A 14,535-nucleotide genomic window follows, 5' to 3' on the forward strand; every position below is an offset into this window, starting at 1 on the left:
TGTCAGGGAAGGCCTATCTGATAAGATGCTATTCGAGCAGAGACTAAAGGAGTTGAGGGAACAAGCATGAGGCTAACTGAAGGAAGAGCGTTCCTGACAGAGAGACCAGCGAGTACAAGACCTGGAGACGGGAGCAGCTTTTGTATGTTCAAAGAAGGTGCCCGAGGGACAGTGAGGCTTGAGCGAAAACCAGAAATACAGCAGGGGGCTGACCACGTAGAGCCCTACAGGCTTTTCAAGTTCCTTGGGTTTCACTCGGTGAGAGGGGACCCATTATGCAGAGGAGAGACATCAACTCACTTAGGTTCACTTAGGATCACTCTGACTGTTGTGAAGAAAATTGAGTGTGGTTAGAGACTGGGGAGAGGAGGAAGCGCAGAATCAGGGAAGTGAATTAGAAGATGGCTGCAAATAATCCAGGCCAAGGGACCAGCCCGGTGGCACAGCAGTTAAGTGTGCACATTCCGCTTTGGCGGCCCGGGGTTCGCCTGTTCGGATCCTGGGTGCGGACATGGCACAGCTTGGCAAACCATGCTGTGGTAGGCGTCCCACATATATAGTAGAGGAAGAGGGGCACGGATGTTAGCTCAGGGCCAGTCTTCCTCAGCAAAAAGAGGAGGATTGGCAGCAGATGTTAGCTCAGGGCTAATCTTCCTCAAAAAATAATAATAATAATCCAGACCAAGAGGTGATGCTGATTTAGACCTGAGTAATCGCTGTATGAAGTAGTCTAATTCTGGACATATTTCAAATTTGGAACCAACAAAATTTGCTGATGTGGGGAGTCAGAGAAAGAGAGAAGCCAAGGATGACTCTAAGGTTTTTGGCATGAGCAACTGAAAAAGGAGGTACCCTTTGCTCAGATGAGAAAGACTGTGGGAGGAGCACATGGTGGGGAGAGAAAATTAAGAGGTTGCTTTTGGACATGTCAAGTGTGAGATGCCTTTAAACATCCAAATGGAGATGTCGGGTAGGCCATTGAATATGGGTCCAGAGTTCAGAGCAGAGGCTGGGGGAAATATAAACTTGGGACTTGTCTGTGATGGATGGTGTGTAAAGTCTTGGGCCAGGTGAGATCGCATAGGCAGTGGTATAGACATAGCAGAGGAGAGGATGGCTCGTGAATGTCAACACTTAGAAGTCAGGAATATGACAAGGAATCCATGCAGGAGACTGAGAAGGAACAGCCAGCACGGAAGAACGAGAATCCAAAGAGTTGTGTCCTGGATGCCAATTGAAGAAACTGTTTCCAGAGGAAGAGTGATCAACAGGGTTAAGTGCTATTGTAGGTCAAATAAGATAAGGACTGAGAAACGATCACATATACGATGTTTAAATGAATGCCTGGTTTCACTTTCCTCCTCCAAAAGTTTTTAACCAATGAGAAAAAGTCGTGGTTACAAAAATAAGGAGCTGGGGAGTGACCAGGAAATGGAAATTATAAAGAAAAAGACAACTTGGAAAATATGAGAAAGACCTTTCCAGCGGGGTAGATTGGAACCAGAGAACAGGATGGACAATGTTTATTTCCATAGCTCAGTGGTGAATCCAGAATTTCTCTCAAGGAAGAACTTAAGGTCAGCATTCTGATCGGAAGCGGGCAGGTGGGGAACTTGTCTTGGAGCTGTATTTTATACGAGATAAAAAAAAATCATCGTCCTTGTTAAAGAACTGGGGAGAGGGAGGATTAGAAACGTCCCCCAAGCATCCCCTTGAAGCTGCGTCTGCCCGGACTCTGGAGGTGCTACATATCGATGTGCAGTTGTCCTTGCACAGAGCCGCCCGCTAGGGTAAAGTTGGATCTGAAATCCATCCCATGCTCTGCTCGCCAAGCCCTGCCCGAGACCTCACACATGGGTCTTTTCCTAATTTGCATATATGCTAGTGGCGGCCCTGCATCAATGCAGTGGAAACAATGTTTTCCATCTCTAACAGGCACAAACCGTATTTATAAATTAAACTCTTGTATTAAGGAGAAAAATTGCCAACACTCACTTCTCCACCTGAAAATTCTTCCTAATCTGTAAAGTATTTTTCAAGGTGAGCTATCCTTATTTTCGTGTCCATAGCCTTACGAGGAATTTATTAGAGTTAATGCCTCCAATGTCAGCTGCCTCTTATCATTAAAAACATGTGTACTGTTGAGAAGAAATATAAAGCCATGAATTAAGTCTGACTTCAGTAAAATTTCACATGCCTTCCTAGGAACCAAGAAATTGATAGTCGCTTGTGTTGAACCCCTGCAGTCCTTATCTGAAAAGCTTGATTGGTGGCTTGCTACGGTCAGTATGTTCCTCTTATTTTGGCTGTGTTGGCTCCCTCTCGTGGCTAGATTATGTGAACATTAATTCTGGGGCCTCTTGAACAAAAAGCTTCAGCGTTTCAAAGCCTTGAGGGCTTTGCCTGTTCCTAGTGAGTAACAGATTTCCCATGATTATATGCTGTGTATACACAGGACGCCTTTGGGAGCAGTAGGTTGGGAGGTACCAAGGAAAGGACCGCTGGGGTAACAGTGGTGATCCTGTGAACACGCGTCAGATGAAAGTGCTATAGATGGGCAAAGGGCTTTTTAAAATTTTGTTCTGAGGTACAATATATATAGTAAAGTGTGCAAATTATAAGATTATAGATAGATAATATATATCCAACACCCAGATCAAAAACCACTTCCAGGACCTCAGGATAAGACTTTTTCAAAATTGGTTTGCTTATTAGAATTCAGTCTTCTTTGCAGCAGAGAAAATTACCAGCAGCTACAGAATTGTAGCCAATAGTCTACTCAAAGGAACTGCGAGGAATGATTTGTTAAATGCATTGAGATGAAATTATGTTGAGTGCAGAGGGCAACTCTAAGGTGGCCCACACGTATCACTATCCTCCACTCCAAAGTGAAAATTACTCACTTTTGTCCCTTTGCCTGGTTGCAATCTCTTTGCTCTCTCTTGAACAATTTTCCAATTCTATTCTCTCTCTTCGGCTCAAAACACCTTGATTGAGTGCTGTGTGCTCAGGACTGTGGGTACAGAGAGGAAGAAGTTATCATCTCTGCCCTCCAAGAACTCATAGACTGAGTTTAAAGCAAAAAGAGGAAATGGGTGATTCCAACCCAATGTGTGAAGTGACAATAATAAGAGCTAACGTGTTCTAGTATCAAGCTTTTCTCTCAGGAGATTACCGACATCTCCTGATATGAGCCTCATCACTATTACTCTTACTTTACTAATGAGGGAATGAAAGCACTGAGAGGCTGGTGATTTGCCCAAGGACAATAGAGCTGCTGAGTGTGATTGCCTGGATTTGGCTCCATTGCCCACACTTGTACCCACTTCCCTGCAGCTGTTTTTCAAGCGCGGTGTTGGAGGCACGTGCAGGGGATGAAGGGAGCAAGCAGATCTTTGACTATCTCGTTTGTTGAGCCTCCCAACCAGGAGCCATACTCATCACTACAGAAAAATATGCCAGTCAGCATCTTTCTTTGACACAGTCCCAGTCCAGCTCCCAACTTGCTGTCTTACAGACTTGAGTGAAAGCTGGCTGTACCATTGTAAAAATCCAAAGGCATGGGTTTTGTTTGTTTTTGTTTTTGTTTTGTGAGGAAGATTGGCCCTGAGCTAACATCTGTTACCAATCTCCCTCTTTTTTTTCTCCCCAAAGCGCCAGTACAAAGTTGTATATCCTAGTTGTAAGTCATTATAGTTCTTCTAAGTGGGATGCTGCCACAGCATGGCTTGATGAGTGGTGTGTAGGTCCACACCCAGGATCCAAACCGGTGAACCCCAGGCCACTGAAGCAGAGCACACAAACTTAACCGCTCAGACACAGGGCCAGCCCCTAAAGGCATGTTTTATTTTCATATGAAATATAGCAAAAATTACTCTAGTGATCGCTTGAGCATTCATTGTTATGACATGAATTTCTCCAAATCACAAGTAATCAACAGAATCAGGTGTCAAGCACTTTCTATTAAATTGATTAAAATTTCTATTTACATTGATGAGTTAGAAGTGCTGTCCACCTATACGTGAGTTTTTTTTTCAGTCTTGAAAGCACAGTAGAAAGCATTCCTGTAACCTTACAGAGTTTCAAACAGTTCAAAACAGATCAGTGTCGTGGTGCAAGATTTTGAAATCCCACCTTAGGGTGATGTTTGCATTTTCTGCTTGCCAGAATTTTCTAAAGCAGGCGAAAACTCAGGACAGGGACATCAGAGCCTTCCCTCATAATCGCCATCAGTGTTTTCTCCTTGAGCAAAGACGAATTGTGTCCATCTGCATCATTGTGATATCTTCATACTTAGCTTCTCAGAGGACAAGGACCAGGTTTAACTCAAGTGGAATTTTATTTCCTCAAAGGCTAGGTACAGATAGGAATAGGATCATTATAACAGGGTCTAGTGGTAGTTATGATGGTGTTAATGTAGGAAGTGATTCCCAACCTCTTCAAGCTATCTCAAAAGACATCAAGGCTTTAAAAAATGAGGTTGGTGTAACTGTTTGAAGAGAAAATAATGGCAGGAACATTGGATAGTCCCAGTAGTAGTCAGGCCCGCCCACCTCAAAAGATACAATCACATTGTGAGCAGTGATTTCATTTCACCAATTTAATGTTATTAGATTGAGCTTTATTGGGGTTTCTGTTATGGTTTCATAGCTGTATAAGTACTGTAAGCATAAAAAATGTACATATTAGTATGTTTATACATATTCTTAAAACGAGATGATATAAGATGTCAGCATAATGAGTTGACAACCCACGAGAAGTTTTTCTCCTTAAACGGGGGGTCTGTATATTCCTCAAGTTTGAGAGACACTGTACTATAACCCTTGGGCCTACAGAGGGAGACAAACACAGGCCTTGCTCTTCAGGAGCTTGTATTAACACAGCATCTATCACGGGACTTTTTTGAAGCGATGACACCACATTTATTGCTGTTTGTTTTTTCTGCTCTTTAAAAGTTGCTACTCAGCAAATAGTTTTTTTCTGCACTTCCTATTGGGATCACCTAGGCATCCTCATTGATTTTTTTTTTCAGTGTACATACAGTAAATTTCATTCTTTGCGTTGCAGTTCTACGGGCTTTGACAAATACATGGAGTCATGTGTCCACCACCGTAGTACCATACAGAACATTCCATCACCCTAAAAATTCCCCAGCGTGGTCCCTTTGGAGAAAACCTCTCCCCTTTCACCCAACCCCTGGCAACTATTGACCTGTTTTCTATCCCTATAGATGTGCCTTTTCCTTAATGTCATAAAGATGTAATCATACCATATATAGCCTTTTAGGTTGACTTCTTTCACTTACAGAATGCATTTAAGATTCGTTTGTATTATTGTGTGAATTAATAGCTCATTCCTTTTTATTGCTGAGTAATAGTCCATTGTATGGATATATCAAGTTCATTTATCCTTACCCTGCTCAAGGACATCTTGGTTGTTTCCAATTTGGGATGACTATGAATAAAGTTGTTATAAACATTCTTATATAAGTTTTTGTGTGAACATAAATTTTCAACTCATTAGGAGTCGAAATACCTAGGGATGAGACTTCTGGGTCCTCTTGTTAAGTACATATTTAACTTGGTAAGAAATGACCAAACTGTCTTCCAACATGGTTGTAGCATGCAACATTTTGCATGCTCAACTGCAATGAATGAGAGTTCCTGTTGCTCTGTATCCTCATCAAAATTCGATACTGTCAGGTTCTTTGATTTCAGCAATTCTAATACGTATGTCCTGCTACCACATCGTGGTTTTCATTTTCATTTTCCTGGTAACAAATGATGTTAAGCATCTTTTATATGCTTATTTGCAATTGACATCTTCTTTGGTGAAATAAATGTTCAGCTCTTTTGCCCATTGTAAAAACTGGGTTGTTTCTTTCTTATTGTTGAGTTTTAAGATATCGATTCTGGATACAAGTTTTTGTCAGATAAGTGATTTGTAAATATTTTTTCCCAGACTATGCCTTGTCTTTTCATTTTCTCAAGGATATTTTTGGCAGAGCAAAGATTTAAGTTTTAATAAAGTCCAATTCATCAATTTTTTATTTTATGGATTGTGCTTTTGGTGTTGTATCTAAACACTCCTTGCCAAGCCCAAGGTCATGCACACTTTCTGCTATGTTTTCTTTCAGATGTTTTATATTTTACATTTAGGTTTATGATCCATTTTGAGTTAACTTTTCTTCAAGGTATGAGATATGCGTGGATGTTTATTTATTTATTTTTTTTTAGGAAGATTAGCCCTGAGCTAACATCTGCCACCAAATCCTCCTCTTTTTGCTGAGGAAGATTGGCCCTGAGCTAACGTCCGTGTTTTAATGCCTATGAGATCAGTAGTGATGTCCCCTCTTTCATTCCTGGTGTTGGTAGATTGTGTTTTTCTCTTTTTCCTGGTTAGCCAGACCAGAGGCTTATCAATTTTATAACTTTATCAAAGAATCAACTTTTGGTATGATTGATTTAATGCATTGTTTTTCTGTTTTCAATTTCATTGATTTCTGTTCTATATTATTTCCTTTCATTTGCTTGCTTTAGACTTAATTTGCTCCCCTTTAATTTCTCAAGGTGGAAGACTGGGTTACTAATTCAGATCTTTTTTTATCACTTTTTTCTAACATAAGTATTTAATGCTATGAATTTCACCTAAAGATGCTTTAGCTGCACCCTGCAAATTTTTGATATGTTGTATTTTTATTTTCATTTAGCTCAAAATGTTTTTCAATTTCCCTGAAGTCTTACTCTTTGACCTGTGTATTATTTAGACATATGTTGCTTAATTTCCAAATATTTGAGTATTTATGAGATATTATTCTATTATTGATTTCTAGTTTAGTTTCCATATGGTTTGAGAATATACATTGTGTATTTTCTATTCTTTTAAATTGTTAAAGTTTTTTGTGGCTGAGAATATTCTGTGTGCACTTGAGAAGAATGTATATTTTGCTGCTGTTGGATTCAGTGTTTTATAAATGTCAAATGGGATGAGTTGGTTGATGGTGGTGTGGTTGTTTTTGGGGGTTTTTTTGGTTTTTTGGTTTTTGGGGAAAGATTTGCCCAAGCTAACATCTATTGCAAATCTTCCTTTTTTTTTTTCTCCCCCAAGCTCCAGTGCATGGGTGTATATCCTAATTGTAAGTCCTTCTAGTTCTTCTATGTGAGCTGCCACCACAGCGTGGCAACTGACAGATGAATGGTGTGGTCCTACAACCAGGAAATGAACTCGGGCAGTCGAAGTGGTAAGAGTACCAAACTTTAACCACTAGACCATCAGGGCTGGCTCAATGGTGTTGTTGTGGTCATCTATATCCTACTGACTTTCTGCCTACTTATTCTATCACTTTCTCAAAGAGGAGTGTTGCTGGCTCACTCTAAAATTGTAGATTCAGCTATTTCTCCTTTAAGGTCTACCAGTTTTTGCCTCATGTATTGAAGCTTGTTATTGAGTGCATATACATTTAAAATTGTTATATTTTATTGGAGAATTAACTTATTTTTCCTAATGTAATATCCTCTTTATCTCTGATAATACTTCTTTGCTATGAAGCCTATTTTATCTAAAATTAATATAAATACTTTGTTAGTGTTTGCATGAGATATCTTTCTCCATTCTTTTATTTTTAACCTGAATATCTCTCTATATTCAAAGCATGTTCCTCATAGACTGCATATCCTTGGGTCTTGTTTTTTTAGTCAATTCTGATCATTTCTGTCTTTTAACTGGTGTGTTTAAATTGATCACATTAAAGATAATTATTGATATGGTTGGACTAAAATCTACCATCTTACTAGCTGTTTTTTATTTGTTTCACTTGCTATTTATTTCTTTTTATCTCCTTTTCTGCCTTCTTTGGCTTTAATTACCCATTTAAAAACTTTTTTAATGGTTGCCCTAGGGTTTACAATATTCACTTTTTAAAAACGTGAAGCCACTTTCAAATAAAATTATGTTATTACACATGTAGTTCAAGAACCTTATAACAGTATATTCCCAACTCCTCTCTCCCTCTCCTGTGCCATTGTTCTCATACATTTCATTTTTACATATGCTATAAACACACAATACATTGTTAATATGGTTGCTTTAAACAGTCAGTTATTTTTTAGAGCAATTAAAATAAGACAAAAATGATTTTGTAAGCCCTTCATTTATTCCATTTCTGACACTCTTGGTTTCTCGGTGTAGATTCAAATTTCTGACATATATCATATTCTTCTATCTTGAAGAACTTCCTTTAACAATTCTTATAAGGTACATCTTCTGCTTGTAGGTAGGTCCCTATATTTTCATTTGTCTCAGAAAGTCTTTATGGTTTCTATATTTCAGAAGAGCATTTTTTCTCGATGTAGAATTCTGGATTGACATTTTGCCCCCTTTCAGCACATCAATGATGTCATTCTACTTTACAGTTTCTCACAAGAAGTCTGCTGTAGTTCTTATCCTTGTTCCTCTGTAGGTAATGTGTTTTCTCCTCTGGCTTCCGTCAAGGTTTTCTCTTTGTCTTTGGCATGTCTTTGCGTTTTCCTCCTTGTTTTGCTGTTTTATTTGCTTTGCTTTGTTTTTGTTTTTTAATTCTTCTTGGTGTCTTCTGAGCTTCTTGAATCTGTGGTTTGGGGTCTGCCAGTAATTCAGAAAATTCTCAGCCATTATTTCCCGAAAATTTTGTCTGTCCATTATCTCTTTTTTCTCCTAAGATTCTAAATTGTGCGTATGTTAGACCATTTGTATTGTCCCACAGCTCTTGTATAGTTTGTTCTATTTTTTTCCCACTCTTTTTTTCTCTTTGTGTTTTAGTTTGAGTAAATTGTACTGACCTATACTCAACTTCGTTGATTCTTTCCTTGACTAGGTCAAGACTACTGATAAGCCTGTCAAAGATGTGAGCAACTCTTTATATCTGTTACTGAGTTTTTGATTTCTAGCATTTTCCTTTGATTCTCTTACTGTTTCTCTCTACTGAAATTATCTGTCTGATTTTACATTTTGTCTACTTTTTCCATTAGATCCTTTAACATATTAATTATAGTAGTTTTCCACTCCCTGTCTGATAAATCCAGCATATGTCTGAGTCTGGTTCTGATGATTGTTTTGTCTTTCTAGACTGTGTTTTTTTCTTGTCTTTTTGTATGTCATGTAATTTTTTTGTTGAAAGATGAACATATTGTATAGGACAATAGATACTAAGAAAATATTTTTTATGTTCAGAAATGAGCAAGCCTTTCTTTCTGCTAAGCCTAAAATGTGAGAGTTTGTATTAACCTAGTCAGGAGGTGGATTGGGAGTTTGTTGTTGCGATTACCCTCAGTGCTCCAGAGGCTTCAGATTCCTCTAGTGACACTGTCTTTGTCTCTCGTCTTGATATTTGGTCTTCATTTGGATTAACCCTTAGAGAGAGTCTGCATCTTGCAGCTCTCCTAGCTGAATTCCACTGCAACTCTTGTTAGCACGGTGTTAGGAGATGGGGGTGGGTTGACCTCTTCTGTTCTCGTGAAGCCTCAGTCTTAGAAGGACACTGGAAACCTGGGTCTCAAGTGTTCCTGCCCCTTCTTCAGCTAAAGTGCTGGAACTAGCAAGTATTCTTGCCCCTCTCCCACTGGCGAAGCTTCTTTTATCCCCCTTCTCCTCTCCTAGCTACAGTCAGTTTCCATCAGTGCCCTCAGGGTACAGTTTTGATCCTCTTCTCTTTGCAGATGAAGGCTTTGTTAGGGAGGGGCGATAAAGGAGATATGTCTAGGTGACATCTGGGCAGTGGCTGCTGTGCTCCGTTGCCACCTAGCACCTTACAGGACATTTGCTTAGGATTCTCCCTGATCTTCCCTGTGAGCACCTGGTGTTCCCAGAGGAAAAGCCTACAGGAGAGTGTGAATCCCCCTACATCTGTGGCCCCCTGGGACTTCACACTCTCATGCTAGCCCACACTTGGCCTTTAGCAATTCTTCAAACATTTCTAGTTTAATCTTCTTACCAGCTTTTATGGGATTCGGCAGCATCTGTCTCAGGTAAGCAAAGGTTGAATCCTGTTTCTCCCTGCAGCCCTTTGTCTTTCTCTTGGTTTTAAGTTAGTTGTTTGCCTGCAATATTAGTTCTCTGATAGGTTCAAGAAAAGTTGTTAATTTGAAGTTTATCCAGCTTTTTTCTTATCGTAAGGGTGGGAAGAGTGTTTTTTTCAGTTCTTAAATCTCTGAGCTTTAACTACAACTATTATTTATGTTTTAAAATTTAAATTTCATCAACATTAACTTGATTTTGAAAGTTTTGGAGGGTTTTTGCAACAGCTCAAAAACGTCTTTCTAGGTGTGTTTAAAAACTAGAACTGGGAATCACCAATGAAGAAAGTATAAAAATGTAATGAAGTAATATTTTGGGTTGCTAATTGATATATTTTTTCTTTTCTGTATCTTTTTCTTACATACAGATTCTGTGTTTCTTTGCCTCAAGGGAGGTATTTGGTAGGACAGAAAGAAGAAGTAACTTCCAAGAATTTATGGGTTTTGTTTTCAGAAGCCTGAGCCTGTAGTAGAACTTAGGAGGTTTGCAGAGAAAGAAGAACATAAGGGTTTATAAGAAGCAGCAAAGATCCCGAATGGACAAAGAGACTTTCCCAGACTGGAAAGAAGGTTCCTGCACTAAGCCTGGAGATCAAGGGAGGCCTTGGAATAGAGCAGGAAAGAGGTCACAAGAACCCTCAGAGGAAGAGCTGCCTGCACCATCTAGGCAGACAGGACACTTAAGCCACCTTATTAAAGATTCCCGTGTCTTAGATGTGACTTGGTAGCATAAAGTGCCACCAGCCCTGAAAGGTGATTAGGACCAAAGGAAATGGAAGGCTTTTTTTGTTTGTTTTTTAAAGACTGGCACCTGAGCTAACAACTGTTGCCAATCTTTTTTTTTTTCTGCTTTTTCTCCCCAAATCTCCCCAGTGTATAGTTGGATATTTTTTTAGTTGTGGGTCCTTCCAGTTGTGGCATGTGGGACTCCTCAACATGGCCTGATGAGCAATGCCAGGTCCGTGCCCAGGATGCAAACCGGCGAAACCCTGGGCCACTGAAGTGGAGCATGCGACCTTAACCACTCGGCCATGGGGCCGGCCCTGAAAATGGAAGTTTTATTAGAAACCTGTGGGACAGATGACAAATCCCAGAGTTCACCTCCACAGATACCTTCACACTGCAGAATATGCCTGACACCTGACGTGACCTTGAGGAGGGAGAGGAGGCCCCGAGAATAATGGAGATTATATTTTCTCTTCAGCCTTGAGAGATTGGGGCTCAAAGCCAAATATAGTAGATTTCCAAAAAATAGAGGTTTAATATCGCCTGCATATCTTAGTTTGTGGACTAAGAATCATACCTGCTACTAAACGATTCTGTTCCCAGGACCTAGTTATTATTCTGTTTTGTTGAAAATGTTTTGAGTTCTAGTGACTCAAGATTTTTTCTATTCCAATGCTTCTGAGGGGTTCATTGTGACCTCGATTGTAATGGTTCCTCCTGGGGTGGGCTGGGGTGGGTGGTAGAGACAGCAGAGGAAAGGCACTTTGAATGAATCGCCCAGGTGATTCTGAAAACTCTTTCTTGCCCAGAGTAGCTCCCTTTGCCCACCCTTTCCCTGAGAATCCCTGTTCTTTCTTGGGCTCCATGCCTATTTTCAGTTAAGACACTGAAACAAAGGCACAGTTTGACTCTTTTAAGCCAGAGGTGTGTTCTTACAAAGGTGCACCCAAAAGCCAATATATTTCTGTGAAAACATATAGTGCTATATACATAAGTTGAAATGGTTACTGCTATTTGCATTACAAACAACCAAAGTATAAGTGTATTTGTGAATCTGTAGGTAGGAGAGAAAAAAATCCCTGGATTTCTTCCTTGGGAAGTAGTTATTGACCTGGGAAACTGTCCTCCTTCTGACCCGGCCTCCCACTGAGGTTGTAAGAAGGATCATGTGACACACACATAAGCATCTGAATGGAAATGTCCGCAAAGTGAACAATCGGGAGAATTACCGCAGTTCTCCCATTCAGTTCTGTTGACTGAGGCCCAGTGCTGGCGGACACATGAGAGGTCCTTGACATTCCCATAGCAGAGATGTGTGTTTTTTGCTACTGTTTCTGCCAATGAGACCGCAACTGGCTGGGAGTAAGCATTGGGAGGATAACACATTTTCCAGAGCTTCTGTCTGATGCCATTGTGGAGAAACACGGTTAGAGACCTGGTTGTGGGACTCTTGTGTTATTTTTTAAAAAGTTTCACCACCCCAAAAGACCACAGCAACCCGATATCTTCAAGCTACTGCGCAAGTTACACCTATTTCTCTTACCTAATAAAATCATATTACAGCACTTCTTCTCCCTCCTAGGGAAAGAAAACAAAGCCCTGAAACCAGGAATCTCTTGGAAATTGAAGCAAAAAGCAAGAACCAGGTAAAGTAAAGACTTCTAAAAATCTAGGTTAACATGTTCAACGAGCACGCTGAGAGACGAAGGTGCTCCCTTGTGATTTGTCCGCGGAGCACAGAAAACCCCGAGATTCCACCAAACAGTGTGGGTGTCACCGTAGGCACACTGACAGGGCCTAGTGTGGCCCAAAGAGGCTGGATATGGGCTGCTCCTGGACCTGCTAATAGAAGACCTTTCTGGGAACAGAAAATATCCCATCCAGAGATGGGATGAAATGATTTTGAGAGTTGGCTCCTATTACAGCATACTGGATAGAAGCTGAAGTTACGGAGTTAAAACTGAGTTTGAACCCCAATTCTACCACTTACTAGTTATGTGACCTCTGGTTAGTTACTAAAATATAAAACGAGAATAATATAAAACCTATTTCCAAGGGCAATTGTGAGGATTAGATTAGGTAACGTAGGGCAGCCTGTAAAGCCATACAACACACGTTAGATATTATGAGCCATACTCTTCCCTTTGAAAATATTTAAGCTACAGTCTACTACTTTGCACCATTACTCAAAGGTCACGTCCCCCTAGCAAAGGAATGTCTGTTGACATCAAGGAGAAGAGTAAGGATTTGCATTTTTATTATTTCACTCACAGAGAGGAGAGAATATCACATTCTTTTCAGGGGATTTGTCAGTGTGAAAGAACCAGGAACTTTACGTAGGAGTCCCAACATATTATGGGGACACTGAATTGCCACATCACCCTCAGATTCTTGATAGAAAGTGTGATCCACTGTTTGATTCTCTTGGGTTCAATGGACTCAGACCCATTTGGTGGTAGGGGGTTATCGTAAGAATAGACAAAGTCAAAAATGGCAGAGAACCATCTCAGCAGTCACACAGCCATGCCTCCTGGAGAACTGGAGGGGCATTCATGGCTGTACAGGATCTCAGGTCCCAGCGGCTCCCTGGCCCTGGTCATCTCATTACCCTCTGAAACCAGCTTCTCATTGCTCCTCGCAGTAGTGTCTCCGTCGAACACCTGGCCAGCTTCTCTGCCAACTTCTATGTCTGCTGCTTTTGCTTCCCTGTCTCCCTGCGATTCATATGCAAGAGAGAGAATGGGCTTGAGATACTCATTATCCTCCGATATATAAGGCTCCTCTGGTGGGACTGAATTCTCACTCATAGGAAGCCCTGGAATCCCAAAAGGACATAAAGAATGGGACCCAATTCTTTCCTGAAATGATGACTTACTGGTTTGATCCTTGGATCTACTTTGTAAATGAGCAAGAGTCTGGAATTTAATAGCCACCTCCCCTAGGATATAAGCTTAGGCTCTTGAGTCTGAGATTCCTATCTCTTAGGTGCAGTTGGGAGATGTGCAATAAAAGAGAGGAATTTTCTGCTCTTATGAATACTCTCCACGCTAGCTCATATGCTAAGTTTTAAATCCGCATTTCCAGTTTGATACTTTTTGCTTGCAGAACAAACTTCAGGTTAGTGACTCTTAGTTTATTTGTTCAAGTAGAAATGCAACAATTTACCCCAATGCATCAAATGACACGAGGATCCCCTGGCAAGAAAAGATGGAGCTCTGACTCAGTGAGAGTTACTCTAAGGAGCCCTCACGTGAATTCCAGCTGGAGGTAGGAACAGAACCTAAATGACCACCATTTATTATGTCATCTTTACTTAGTTAACACGTAAAATGTCATGTCCGTTTTATGGAAAATTCATGTGAAGGCTGATGTGACCTTCAAATGAGTTTCTTTCTTAGTAGTTCTATAGGTTGCAAAATTCTTAGAAGGTATAATGACCAGTAGCTTGAATAGAAAAAAAAATCAGCAGAGAGGCATTCTGCCCTATTGTAGTAACAACTATAAATTTATGAGATGAGACAAAAAAAATGCTTAGATTTTAGGATAATTTTACTCCAAACTACTAATTAAATATATAATTATGTAATCATATATGTAAATCTGGGTCTTCTTTTACTTTCTGTGCCCCTGGTTCAAACTCAAAGGGTATTTTTAGTTCCTGTTTCTTCTTTTTACCAAGCTTGATCAGTGAACGAGAAAGTCTGATCAATCATCCACTCGTTGGAAAGCAAGGAGCTTTTGAACCACACAGCTCGTATCA

Source organism: Equus caballus, chromosome 2, assembly GCF_041296265.1.
Source record: "Equus caballus isolate H_3958 breed thoroughbred chromosome 2, TB-T2T, whole genome shotgun sequence".
Taxonomy (NCBI): domain Eukaryota; kingdom Metazoa; phylum Chordata; class Mammalia; order Perissodactyla; family Equidae; genus Equus; species Equus caballus.